The following is a 15,266-nucleotide window of genomic DNA, read 5'->3' as shown; positions in this document are numbered from 1 at the left end:
GCAGGGGGTTTAGGTGCTGGGAGAGACTCTCAGCCTCACAGGAGAGTTTGTTGGAGAGAGCCACAAGGTCCTAGAATGTACATAAGCCCACCCACCTGGGAATCAGCACCAGAAGGACCCAATTTGCTAGTGGGAAGTGGCAGAGGGGACTGAAATCCAAGAAAGAGCAGAGCAAGCTCTCTCTTGGGTAACCATTGTTACCTCTCTGACCCTTCCCTCACATACAGTGTCACAACCCAGTGACTGGGTTTCTCCATCCTGGTGAACACCTATGGCTCCACCCCTCATACATAACATGCCTGACCAGACCAAAAAATTATGGCTCGAACAGAAGAACAAATCAAAGCCCCAGGGCCAATACTTTTAACCAACCAAGAGATAGCCAACCTATGAGATGCACAGTTCAAAACACTAGTGATCAGGATGCTCACAGAACTGGTTGATTTTGGTTGCAAATTAGATGAAAAATGAAGGCTACACTAAGTGAAATGAAGCAAAATGCACAGGGAACCAATAGTGATGTAAATAAAACTGGGACTCCAATCAATGGAGTGGACCAGAAGGAAGAAAGAAACAACCAAACAGAAAAGAAGAAAGAAACAAGAATTCAGAAAAATGAGGAGGGGCTTAGGAACCTTCAGCACATCTTTAAATGTTCCAACATCTGAATTATAGGGGTAGCAAAAGGGGAAGAGAAACAGCCATGAGTGGAAAACTTATTTGAACAAATAATAAAGAAGAACTTCCCCAATCTGGCAAAGGAAATTGACTTCCAGGAAATCCAGGAAGCTCAGAGAGTCCCAAAGAAGTTGGACCCAGAAAGAACACACCAAAGCACATCACAATCTTGGCTTTACATTAGCCAAGATTAAAATGAAGGAGAGAATCCTAGAAGCAGCAAGAAATAAGGGGACAGTCACCTACAAAGGAGTTCCCATCAGACTGTCAACTGATTTCTCAAAAGACACCTTACAGGCAAGAAGGGGCTGAAAAGACGTATTCCAAGTCATAAAATGCAAGGACCTACACCTAAGATTGCTCTATGCAGCAAAGCTTTCATTTAGAATGGAAGGGCAGATAAAGTGCTTCTCAGATAAGGTCAAATTCAAGGAGTTCATCATCACCAAGCCCTTATTATATGAAATATTAAAGGGAATTATCTTTAAAAAAGAAGATAAAAAATATGAACAGCGAAAGGACAGCAAACTCACAGTTATTAACAACCACATCTAAAACAAAAGCAAACTAAGCGGACAGCTAGATCAGGAGCAGAACCATAGAAATGAAGATCACATGGAGGGAGGGTTAGCAACAGGGGAGTGGGAGGAGGAGAGAAGGGGAGAAGGTACAGAGAATAAGTAGCATAGATGGTGGGAAGAAAATAGACAAGGGGAGGGCAAGAGTAGTGTGGGAAATGTAGAAGCTAAAGAACTTATGACACATGGACATGCACTAAAGGGGGGAATGTGGGGAGAGGGTTGTGTAGGGTGGAGGGGAATAAAGGAAGGGAATGGGACAACTGTAATGGCATAATCAATAAAATATATTTTTAAAAGTACTGATTTTAAGAAGTAATAACTTAAAAACTGCCACACCCCAAAAAATCCAACTGGTCCATAAAATATTCTCTTTTCCTCCTGAAGGTTTTATGGTGCATTGTAATTGTTAACCAATCCTTTACTATTAAACTTAAGTGGCCAATTGAAACAAACAGTTCTGAAACAGTTCTTCCATCACTGATTAAGACTGGGGTGGCAGATGTTGGGGGATAATGTGCATTTAGTCCTATTAGCTTTCTGGACAGACTTGGTGACTTTGCCAGCTCTAGCTGCCTCCTTGTCCACTGTTTTGCTCACTCCAACAGCAACTGTCTGTCTCATATCAAGAGGATAGTCAGAGAAGCTTTCAACACACATGGGCTTGCCAGGAGCCATATCAATGATGGCAGCATCACCAGATTTCAAAAACTTTGGGCCATCTTCCAGTTTTTTCCAGAGCAATGATCAGTCTTCTTTAGCTCAGCAACATTGGAAGCAGTATGAGCTGTGTGACAATCTAGAATAGGTGCATATGCAACACTTATGTGGCCTGGGTGGTTGAGAATAATCACCTGAGCTGTGAAGCCAGCTTCTTCCATTGGTGGGTCATTTTTGCTGTCACCAGGCACATTGCTACAACAAACATCTTTGACAGACACATTCTTGACATTGAAGTCCACATTGTCCTCCGGAAAAGCTTCACTCAAAGCTTCATGGTGCATTTCAGCAGACTTTACTTCAGTTGTAACGTTGACTGGAGCAAAGGTGACCACTGTGCCTGGTTTGAGAACACCAGTCTCCCTTCAGCCCACAGGGACAGTACAAGTACCACCAATTTTATAGGCATCCTGGAGAGGCAGACACAGGGGCTTGTCAGTTGGATGAGTAGGTGGCAAGATGCAATCCAGAGCTTCAAACAGTGTGGTTCCACTGGCATTGCCATCTTTATGGGTGACTTTCCATCCCTTGAACCAAGGCACGTTAGCACTTGGCTCCAGCATGTTGTCACCATTTCAATCAAAAATTGGCACAAATGCTACCATCAGAGTTGTAGCCAATTTTCTTGATATAAGTGCTGACTTTTTAAATAATTTCCTCATATCTCTTCTGGCTATAGGGCAGCTCAGTGGAATCCATTTTGTTAACACCAATAGCCAGCTGTTCCACACTCAGTGTGTAAGCCAGAAGGGCATGTTCATGGGTCTGCACATTCTTGGTGATACTTGCTTCAAACTCACCAACACCAGCAGCAACAATCAGAACACCACAGTCAGCCTGCAATGTCCCTATAATCATGTTTTTGATAAAGTGTCCATGTCCTGGGGCATCAATGATGGTCACATAGTACTTGCTGGTTTCGAATTTCCACAGGGAGATATCAGTGGTGATACCATGCTTATGTTCAGCTTTCAGTTTATCTAAGACCCAGGCATACTTGAAGGGGCCCTTCCCCATCTCAGCAGCCTCCTCAAATTTTTTATGGTTCTTTTGTCGGCCCACCACATTTGTAGATCAGATGGCCAGTAGAGGTAGACTTGCTGGAATCTATGTGTCCAATGATCACAATGTTAATGTGAGTCTTTTCCCTTCCCATTTTGGCTTTGATTTAGTGGTGGTTTTCTTGACACCTGTGTTCTGGTGGCAAACCAATGCAAAAAAAAGAGATAAGATCGTACTTAAAGGTGTAATACTAAAAGCTTTTGCCTTAAGATCAGTAACAGGACAAGGATATCTGTTCTTACCACTTCTATTCTAAATTGTACTGCAATATCTAGCCAGGCCAGTAAGGTAAGAAAAGTAAATAAAAGATATACTAATAGAACAAAAAGAACTATCTTTATGTGCAGATGACATTATCTTATATTTCAGAAATCATAAGGAATTCATACACACACCCACAAACTATTAGAGCTAACAAAAAAGCACAGCAAAGTTGTCAAATACAAGATAAATACTTTTAAAAATTATTTTTCTGTACATTATCAGTGCAATCTGAAAATAAAACTTAGAAGACAAATACAGCAAACAAAGAGTTGGGAATAAGCTTAAAAGAAATAAATGACTTGCACACTAGGAAACTACAAAATATCATTAAAAGATATACATAAAGAATCCCCAAATAAATAGATATCCTGTGTTGATGAAAGGAAAGTCTTAATAAGATGGCAATATTTCCCAAATTGATCCACAGATCCAACACAATACCTATAAAAGTGTCAGGTCCTTATTTGAAGAAATTGAGAAACTAATCTTAAAAATCAAATTGACACTTAGGCTGTTTCCAGCACTTGGCTATTATAAATAATGCTACTATGAACATTGGGGTGCATAAGTTCTTCTGAATTGGTGACTCAGGATTCTTAGTGTATAATCAAAGCAGTGGGATCACTGGATACAAAGCAATTTTTATCTTTAGTTTTTTGAGAAAATTCCATACTGTTTTCCACAGTGCCTGTGCCAGTCTGCATTCCCACCAACAGGACACTAGGATTCCCTTCTCTCCATGACTGTGCCAGCATGTTATTTGTTGATTTGTTAATGATGGCCATTCTGACCTGTGTGGAGTGGTATCTCATTGTCATTTTAATTTGCATTTTTTAATGGCTAGTGATATTGAGTATCCTTTCATGAGTCCTTGTACATCTTCGTTGGAGAGGTGTCTGTTCAGGTCCTTTGCCCATTTTTTAATTGTATTGGTAGTCTTCTTACTGTGGAGTCATGTGAGTTCTTTATATATTTTAGAGATCAAACTCTTGTCCAAGGTATCCTTGGCAAATATGCTAAGTGAAATAAGCCAAGTGGTAAAAGACAAATACCATATGACCTCACCTATAAGTGGAACCTAATTAACAAAACAAATGAGCAAAATAGAATCAGAGACTTGGAAATAAATAACAAACTGACAGTGTCCAGAGGAGGGAAGTGGGGGATAACAGGAAAAGAAGGGGAAGGGACAAAGGAACACAAATAGAGGACTCATAGGCATGGACTATGGAGGTGATTGACCATATGAGAGTGGGGAATATGGGGCAGGGGAGAGCAATGCCACACTTTCTCCCAGTTATTTAGTAAAACGTAATGGGATTTTAAGTGCTGCAGTGCTGCAGTATTTTGCAGGTTAAATTTTATAATTAGTTGACCTTAAGTTAGGAAAATTATCTTGTGTAGAATTGATCTAATCAGGCAAATCCCAAAAAGGCAGGACAATTGTAACTGAACAACAATAAAAAAAATCAAATGGAAATGAAATTCTCCTAGAATAGACAGAACAATACTGTAATAGAAAAACAAGGTATGAGGACTCATACTTCCCAATTTCAAGTTAGTACAAAGCTACAGCAGTCAATACAGTATTGTACTGGCATAACAACAGACATATAAATAAATAGATTAAAACTGAAGGTCCAAAAACCAACTCATTTATTTATGGTCAACTAATACATTTTTTAAGACTTTATTTATTTATTTTTAGAAATGGGGAGGGAGAAAGAAGAGAGGGAAAGAAACATCGATGTGCAATTGCCTCTCACACGAAGAGAGGGAAAGAAATGTCACTGTGCAATTGCCTCTCACACATCCCCCACTAGGGATCTGGCCTGCAACCCAAGCCTATACCCCAAACTGGAAATTGAACCAGCAACCCTTTGGTTAATAGGCCAGCAATCAATGCACTGAACTATACCAGACAGGGCTATGGTCAACTAATTTGTGATAATGGTGACAAGACAATTCAATGAGGAAAACAATAATCCTTTTAAAACTTTTTAGAAGACATTATTTTTCAATTACATTTACATTTAATATTATTTTTATTAGTTTCAGGTGTACAGCATAATGGTTAGCTAATCATATACTTTATAAAATGATCTCCCCCAATATTTCAATTACCAACTTGGCACCATACAAAGTTATTACAATATTATTGACTACATTTCTGTATTTTACATCCTCATACCACAGAACAGGGAGTTTGGGGGATGGGTGAAAAAGTGAAGGGATTAAGAAGTAAAAATAGTAGTAAGAATAGTCTTTCTGACAAATGGTTATGGAATACCTGTATACTCACATGAATCCTTATCTTACAGTATATATGAACATTAACTTAAAATGAATCAATAACTAAATGTAAGAAATAAAACTATTAATTCTTAGGAAAAAGTATAGCTGTAAATTGTGGCATATACAATTTTTATATATGGCAAAAAAATGAAAGCAACCAGATTAGCCAAAGAACATATATGCATAGACCATGGGCACAGAAAACAGTGTGATGATGACCAGAGATGGGTGGCTGGGCCCAGGGGCTGCCTGGAGGTAGGTAAAGGGGGGAAATCAGAAACATCTGTAATAGTGTCAACAATAAAAAAAAAGCAACCAAAGAAATATTTATCCAAATTAGCTGAATTTCATTAAAATTTAAAAGTTGTATTTCAAAAGATGCCATAGATAAATGAGAAGACAACTTAATTAAATGAGAACAAATATTTGCAAATTATATATTTGTTATTGGTCTAGTATGAGTATATGTAGGTACTAGCACATATTGCAAAGGGAGATATGGGAAGAGGAGCACTCTGGTGGTAACTTTCTCATTGTATTGTATTATGGCACGATAAGATAACATACTACTATTTCTTAGCATTGATTTGAATTTCTTTGAAATTTAGTACATGAACATTATCTACAAATATTCTCAAATATTTTAAGAATATGCCTAATCTCAATTTGGGAGAAAGTTCAAACTTTAATTACTCTTTTTAAATCTATGTTCATGATCTGATTATTTGTTTATTTATATGTATAGATTTCCGATATTTATCAGTTATACCTGTCAATTCTGTTGGTCATTGCCTTAATTACTGTTTCTATTTAGTGTGTGTGGAAGTTCTTAACTATTTTATATATCTTCTATATTATATTCCTTTGACCTTAATTTTTTTAATACCAGTACTGTGACTTGATCTTTGCTTTGTTATTATTTTCTTGATACATCCTTTTCCCATACTTTATCAACTAAAGTTGATACTTTAGTATCAACTTTTCTACATAACTTTTATTATGGCATATCTCCTCTTTTATTAGTAAGTATAATTTTAATAGTTGTAATACTAACATTTAGTGAGTATTTATCATATAATAAGCACAGATATAAGACATTTTTAGACGTTTAACTGTTGCAAATTAACCAAGATTAATTGTGTAGCATTCCAGGTACAAGTAGTCCAAAATTTATATGGAGGCTCTCCTCCTTTTAGTTGTCTGGAAGTCCAGGCTCCTTGTTGTGGCTAATCTCTGTGTGGCTTCGCTTTCATGGTCTTGATTGCTTGACATTGTACCTATAATCCCAACAAGAAAGAATAAAAGAATAAAAAGTTTAGGGCTCAGTTCTTCTCTATAAGTGCATGAACTGAAATTTTCATATATCACTTTCTCACACCTCTTATCAGTCAGATATGAGGCATAAAAGAGAATCTGAAACTGGACTTATGTTGGAAGGCTATGACTCTAGTTAAAAATGTGTTCAATTATTGCAGGAAAAAATAACAGGTATTGAGGAACTCATAGCAGTATCTGTTAATCTTTATTTCTTTCACTTTTATTGAGTTAAATTGACATACAGCACTGAATAAGTTTATAGTATACAGCAAAATGACTTGACTATGTTTCTATTACTCTTAACAATAATCACATATGTATTATCCTCTTTAATCTATGAGGAAACTGAGACACGAAGTTATTCAGTAACTTGTCCAAAATGCTGTTAATGTAGTAATCGATACCTTTAGAATGTGAAACAATACATTTGGATAACAAAGCTTTCACTCTTAACTAGTATGCTATTTTTGTTTGTTAATGGTTATTCTCCTATGGTCATACAACACTTACATTTATATTTAAATTAATTCTAATTTTAGTTTAAACATACATATAAAATTAGTAGTGTTTTATATCCCTTCACTCTTGTTCCTCGCAAATTTCTAGAATTCTGTTTCTATTTTTATTGAAATTTATACCACTACTAATATTATTGTTACTTGTTTTATAAAATTAATATGTGTAGTAACAGGTGCTTCTCCTCCAAAACATTTGCTAACCAATTTTTCTTGTATCAAAATCTGCAATACTGTCAATAATAAGAAACAATTATAAAAAGAAACCTGAATGCTCTTTGACATTGCACACTCTGATAAACAAAGATATGTAATTTTTTACTTTAAAAAATGTTTCCTTTTGGGTTCTTTATTCTTCTTTTTAATTTTTCCTCTTACTGATCCTTGAGCAGTAAAATTTCTATGCCTTTAAATGTCTGAACCATTATTTTATTTTTCTCAGAAACAATATATGTGGATATAAGAAAAATCATTTAAGATACCTTATACCAATTTGATTCCAATCAATTGTGGGAAATCTTTCTATTCTACCTGGTAACATAAATGAATTGCCTTTGGTTCATTTCCCTTGATAATGGTGGTGGCCATGGAAATGATGGTATTGATGATAGATGTATGTGTACAAATTATTCCTTACCACTCTGGATGATATTTTTTAATTTATAGACTTTGTCTCTTACCATTTACCAAATTTTCATCCACTGTTAATATATTTTTTAAAAAATGCTTTTGCATTTTGCCTTTAATCTCCTAAAATTCTATTTTTATATGGTAGAACTTTTAGATTTTTTCTTATTTTTCTTAAATTTAATGTGTTTTAATTCTTTATCTTTGTGTTACATTCTAATAAGTATCCTTTGACTTATTAGTGAATAAGTTCACTAATCATGGGATTAGTGAATCCCATGGTTCACAATTCTTATTTCAGTTATGTGTAGTGTGGCAGACAGAATTCTAATATGGCCACCAAAATTCTCACTCCCTTCTATACACACTTTCTCCCAGTTATTTAGTAAAACGTAATGGGATTTTAAGTGCTGCAGTGCTGCAGTATTTTGCAGGTTAAATTTTATAATTAGTTGACCTTAAGTTAGGAAAATTATCTTGTGTAGAATTGATCTAATCAGGCAAATCCTTAAAAGAAATCAAAAGGATTAAAAAACAGAGGTTTTTGCTCTGGTTGATGTGGCTTAGTAGACTGAGTGCTGGCTTGCAAACCAAAGTGTTACTGGTTGAATTCCCAGTCAGAGCACATTCCTGGTTTGCAAGTCAGGTCTCCAGTGGGAGCCCTTAAGAGGCAACCACAAAGTGATGTTTCTCTCCCTTACTTCCCCTCTTTCTAAAAATAAATAAATAAAATCTTTAAAAAAGAAATATAATTTTTCAAAAAATCAGAGCTTTTCTCTTTTTGTTCTCAGAGAGGATGAGCAAATAGCTATGCAGAAAACTATGTTTGGGGAGGTGTGACCTCTAGTTGAGGAAGGCTTAAGTCCTACAGATGACAAAGAAGTGAATTATTTCATCAACCTGAATGATATAGGAGAGCGTATTTGAGCTCCAGATGAGATGGTAGTAACAGCCAATGATACAGCTTCTTGGTTTCCACAGCAGAGGCTCCGGCTAGGCCATGCCTGAAATCTTCACCAAATAAAACTATGAGATAATAAATATATATTATTTTAAAATAAGTTTGTATTAATCTGTTATGCAGTATTGAAAAACTAATGTATGTAGTATACAATTTATTAACTATAACAAATGTTTTTGTAACTTAAAACATTTTAAGTTACAAATGTTTAAAGTTAAAAAAAATTTTACTCCAAAGGTTTCTCATGGCTTTATAACTATTCTAAGAGTACATATATTTGATTTATAAAATCTCATTGATTCACAAAATTATTTTTTCAATATTACTTTTTTGTGTTTTTGAGAGTAGTAACATACCTATTCAAACAATTTTATTATTGTTTAAATTGTTTGATTGATTTTTTAATATGTCTCATTTTATTTTTGAGTTCTAGTTAATGCATTTTAAAATTTGGGGTTTTTTTATGGTTTACTAAATTTGGGCTTTGGTTTCTTTTATCCTGATGATTTTCCCTATGCAAGACTTGGCCTCTTGGTGAATAGCCTCAAATTGAACTTCAAATCGACCTTTCATAAACACAGCTCATTCCAGAACTTATGAGTAACATGGTCATAGATCTCATTCAATATAGACTTTATAAACTTGGGTATCAGCCCCATGAAGGCCATTTAATTCTGGACTCCATCCTCATATAGGTAACATGTTTCTATCTGAGTTCAAGATTTTACAGTATAACTCCCATGTTTGGCTTTTATGGCAAGTCAGTTCCTGAATTTTCACCCGAAATTAAATTGATATTTTTGTCCTTTGACTGTCATGGGTAAGATGGCACTTCCCTGTCTTTCTCCCTCCCAGATAGTCATTTTTTCTCTTATATGGATTTTTCTTTTCTAGAAGTTTGGGCAGGCCCTGGCCAGGTAGCTCAGATGGTTACAGCATTATCCCCATGCACAAAGGTTATAGGCTATATCACCAGTCCAAGCACATACCAGAAACAATCAATGGATGCATGGTAAGTAGAGAAACAAATAGACCTTTCTCTCTCTCTCATCAAAAGAAAAAATATTTTGGTCAAATCATAATGTTACAACTTTGCTTAGCTAGTACAATATGTATTTTCCTATTTTATTTATTTCCCTTTGCATCTCAAATTACAATAGGCAGCCTCTCATGCATAGACCCTGAGTGTTGGTTATCTAGATTTCATTCCCAACATGGGACAAGGGTCTGATAGTAAAATCCAGGAAATTTATCAGTGTTTTAAGGAAGAGATGGATCACAAAATAAAATATCACAATTCATGTTTTGAAAGAATGAGAGTGAAATAAGCCAGTCAGAGAAAGACAAATACCATATGATTTCACATGTATGTGGAATCTAATGAATAATATAAAGTAACAGACAAAATAGAAACAGTCTTATAGCCACTGAGAACAAACTGATGGCTGTCAGAGGGGAGGGGAGTTGGGGTTTGGGTGAAAAAGGTGAAGGGATTAGGCAAAAAAAAAAAACCTTTCATAGATACAGACAACAGTATGGTGATTACCTGAGGAAAGGGAATAGGGGGAGGTAGAAGAAGGTAAAGGGGAATAAATGGTGATGGAAGGAGACTTGACTTGGGATGGTAAACACACAATACAATATGCAAATGATGGATTATACAATTGTATGCCTGAAATATATATAATTTTATTGATCAATGTCACCCAGAAAATGAGAGCAAAAAAAAATCTAGGTCAATGCTATAAAAATGTTTCTGGTCTTGTATTTGGAAAAATAAAAATTTTTTTTAATCAAAAGGAGATGTAAATTTCAAATAGGATGTAATCTGAAAAGTTCTAAATGTTACCTTGCAGCCTTGCACAAGTTCCAGCACACAGAAAACATATGTATATGTGTTATTGAGAAAATTTGAGGTTGGGCCATTTAAATTTAGCTGAATGTGAAGATTCATGTTCTTTATGGGAGACAAGCAATGGCTCTGATTCACGTTAGTGATACTAATATTGGTAATCCCAATACCATGAGTCACTGAGACCCATTATTTAATAGACACTTTCAAAACTTCATACGTATTGTAAATTTTCCATTTTTCCTATTGGCTGTTATGGCTCTAGGATATGAGGCTCACAGACTTGTGACCAAATACCACCATATAGAGTTAGGAATCAGGTAGACAATAAACACTCTAAAATCCCCCATCTTATTAGAAGTACTTACCTTTTAGGGAGGTACAAAACACAAAACTAGTCATGGAGACAGATAGTATTATCAGAGTATAAATAATAAATTTTTCATGATTTGAAATTATGTTGGCTATTAAGAAATGATCTGCAAAAGAGACAGGGAGATAAAATAATTAGCAAATATTTTTGATGCAAGCATGTTGACTAGAAACTTAGAAGTTCTAGTTACATTAATCAACAATAAAAATATTTCTAATTTTGGAAAGATAGTTTCTGTGGACTGAGGAAAGTGGCAGCTAGATTCCATTCATATGGAGGGGGAGTGGAAGGTGAGAAAGAAGAGTTTATATAAACAATTCTTATAAAATGTTTGGCTTTTGGAGGGGTAGATAATAAATAGGAGGGTACATGTGGCTAAAGAAGTTCATCTTAAAGTTTTGTTAACAGGAGGTTAAACTGAGCATATTAAAATGCTTTAAGGAGAAATAAATAGTAGAAAAATGGAAAATAAGAATGCAAGTTAAATATGAAATAACTGAATGTGTGATGGTTCTAACAATGAAATGGGGTTTAAATCTAACCATGAGTGAGGGTAATTGGCTTTAGATAAAATGAATGACTTATGGATTATTTTAATAAAAGGTGTAGTTAGTTATGGTAATATGGTTATATTTATAAATTTGGTAGCTTATATGTCATCAAGGATACAGTTATCTGTGAATAATTGTGAGATATGTCAGAGCTGGAAGCTTTAAAAAAAGTAAAACAATATAGAGTTGACTCCTGGGAGAACTTGACATAAACTTAAGAGAAAAGAATGAATGAGTTGCCCTACAGTTAAGGAATCTGTTGACACTGTTTTTTCTGTATTAAAATTGGTACCAAATTTCTCTCTGATATGTTTTTTTCAGTCCTCATGTGGAACAGAGAAGGCAAAATAATAGTATTACTACAGATTTTTTTATTTGGGTATAATAAAAGAAAATCAGGACAATCAAGTTGACTATTGGTAAGAAAGCATCTATGTGATTACAAAGTAGACAAGGTTGATTAGAGAAAGTAAATGAAAAGAGAAGAGGGCTCAGTACAGAGAGTATAGAGATAAAAGCCTGGATGTCTCCATGAGTTAAGCAAATAGGCACAATAATATTAATGGAAAAATAGAACTAGGGAGAGAGCAAGAGTAGTGGTAAGGATATGAGGTCATTCAAATGATATATTCATAGCTGTAATAGTTTAGCATGATAAGAAATTCTAGAATGCAACCATAGGAAAGAGACATGAAGTTGAGGAGAAGAAAATGTTACTAGATAGGAAAAAATTAAGGAACCAAAATCTATATTGTTACATAAAAAAATTCACGTTCATATATTAAAGTCACCCAGGGTAACGACATGGCCCTATCACAACTGCTTTTAAGTGCTGATATCAGCAGGTATCCAAGCTTTGTAAAGAAAGCCAGTCATACTCAAGATGCAGATTTTTTGATGAAGAAAACATGATGATTCAAGAGAAAAGACTTAAAAATGTCTTAATATCATCAGAGAAATAAGAGAATTTTTCACATAATGAACCAAGAATAGGATGATACCTTAAAATAAAATGTAAAGAAGAAAAAGAAGCTAGTAGATATTAAAACTCTGGAAGCAGAAATGAAAAGCTTAAATGACCAAATTACAAGATAAAATTGAGAAACTTCTTTAGAAAATAAAACAAAAAGATAAAGAAATAGAAAGCAAAATAGGAAGTAGAAGGAAACTATTAAATCATTTTAGGAAGTATAGCATCCAAATAATAGGAATTTCAGAAAGACAAAACATAGTAAAAGTGGGAAGAAAATCAAAGAATTCAAGGAATAATATCTCCCATGATAAGTGGATGTTAAAAAAATGATTACAGGACTGGATTTCAAGTGAGAACTCAGAGTGGAGAGTGTGTGAAAGCTTCTGTGAGAGCGTCAGTGAGTGAGAGCATAAATGGAGGAGAGAGTGGGGGTTATGCAGGAACCGGTGAGCCTGTGGTGTTCGGGGAAGACAAAGGCCAGGGCTTTCTAGGCAGCCTGCTACTGCTGCCCAGCACTACTGACAACAGAGTCAGGGAGTCTAAAGATCTACTCAGGACCCATGAGCTACCAGGGCAGTGAGAGTAGGCCTGGGAAGTGCGGGCTTCAGAAATAGCAAGGGGAAAAAAGGCAGTCCTGCCTGAGGCTGAGACCTTTAGGGGAAGCAGGGACGGTAAGCATGCCCTTACTGCCTTGTGTTATAGTAGAGCTGAGGGGATCTTCCCAACACCATCCATGAAAGGCTCAGAGAGACACGTCATCTAAAATTGTCAGAGGCCCTGTAAGGAGGTAGTCAGCCCTGACTGTGAGAGACTGTGTGATTTTGGGTGAGAGGGAACATGTAGAGAACAGGACTGCCAGGGACCCGTGCTACAGTGTGGGGGCCATAGACACTGTCTTTTAAAAGGGGAGCAGAGACATACCAAGGTTTTTCAGGAACCCAGGCACACAGACCAGTGTGCGTTGGAGGGATGCAGCAGCTTTGCTATCCAAAAAAACCCTCAAGAGGCAGAGAAAATGCTGAAAGGGAGGACCCAAATCAACACAGCTCGCAAGCAGAATGCAGAGCAGAGAATTTGGGCTGAACCTCCTGTGAGAGAGTGGCAGGCTCAGGTTTGAAGGCAGGAGCTGAATGCCTGAGATTTGCTTGTCAGCCAGAGCCTTTCACAGACAGGCAAACCCAACACCCACCTGTAGGATTACAGGCTCAGCAGAGCGGTGAGGTCAGGCCTGGGACTTCCCTGCTTCCTCAGGGGAAAAAAAAGAAAAAGGCTCTGCACCAGACACTAGATGCTACACAGCTCCTTGGGACCCAATTTACTAAACCTGTCAGAGCAGAAAAAATAGAGACAGGCACAAGATGCTATATTCTCTCCCACAAAGCTGTTTAAGGTTTATTTTATATCCTTCAAGTTTGGGTGTAATAAGGCACCAGGTATTATAATATAGTTTATTTCAAATCTCACATATTGTTCTTCCCTTCTCTGATTCCATACTACCTTCTTTTCCTCCTTCATTTGTTTCAAATTCTATTTTTCTCTCTTGGTACGACTTGTTTCTATTCTGTATTATTACTATTGCTCCCCTCTCTAGCTTCATCAATCTTTGCTCATAGGTAGTAGATAAGGTGGTTGGTGTTATAGTCCTTTAATCTTATTTCTAGATAGTGCCTATCTTTGCATTTCAAACCTCAAATTTCACTGTTTCCCTCTCCTACTCCATTTTGCCCTCCTCCTGCCCTTCCATTCTTTTGTTTTAAATGTTAATTATTCCCTATCTTAGCTATGTTTTCATCCCTCACTTTTAGTATTCCTTCTCCCTCTATCATCTCAAAATGACTTGTCTTTCCTTTAGACAGCTCTTAAGCTCTTCTTTCTTTCCTTGTACACTCTCATTCTCATTCTGCCTATATAAGTCTTAGCTCACTAGTTGTTGATATCTCTGTGGTGGAGATTTTTCTGCAATATACTACATATATTGTGTTATATATAAAATATGGCCCTAATTATATTATATGCATATTATAGATAGATATAGATATAATTTGTTGTGGTTGTCTGTTTTTTTCTCACTAGATACATGCAAATAAACATAATTTCTTTAAATTTCTATTTTAACCAATACTACACACTTCACCTCTCTTACTCCGTTCCATCTTCCCTCCTCCCTTTTTTAGTTATGAAGTAAATTTTCTTTTATTTTCCTCTTTGCCTGGTCTCTATTCCCTGCTCTTATATTGCTCCTCCCCTCTACCCTCACAAAATCCCTTATATTTCAGTTAGTTGTCTCATATTCATTTTTCCTTTCTTATAATAGTCTTAATATCTTTAAGCCTTTATTAATAGAGGCTGCTGATGGTGTAATTGTGGGTGGGAGATATGTTTGAGGGTGTAGGTCTGTTTCCTGGACAGTTTGTTTTTGTTCTAGCACCTGTACAATAGTATACAAGGCATAGAGGTGGGACTGACATTCAGTCAGTCAGTCAGAGGGAAGAACCAATCA

General features: G+C 35.9%; 1 pseudogene; it reads right to left on the bottom strand.

Annotated features, from left to right (window-relative positions):
- Positions 1-1,733: 1,733 nt before the first annotated feature.
- LOC128626964 (elongation factor 1-alpha 1-like) lies at positions 1,734-3,132 on the bottom strand (annotated as a pseudogene).
- Positions 3,133-15,266: the final 12,134 nt, after the last annotated feature.

The sequence above is a fragment of the Artibeus jamaicensis genome, unplaced genomic scaffold (assembly GCF_021234435.1).
Source record: "Artibeus jamaicensis isolate MK-2021 breed Jamaican fruit bat unplaced genomic scaffold, CSHL_Jam_final contig_2535, whole genome shotgun sequence".
NCBI lineage: Eukaryota > Metazoa > Chordata > Mammalia > Chiroptera > Phyllostomidae > Artibeus > Artibeus jamaicensis.
Note: the sequence above shows the minus strand (reverse complement) of the source record. Positions and strands in the feature narration are given on the sequence as shown.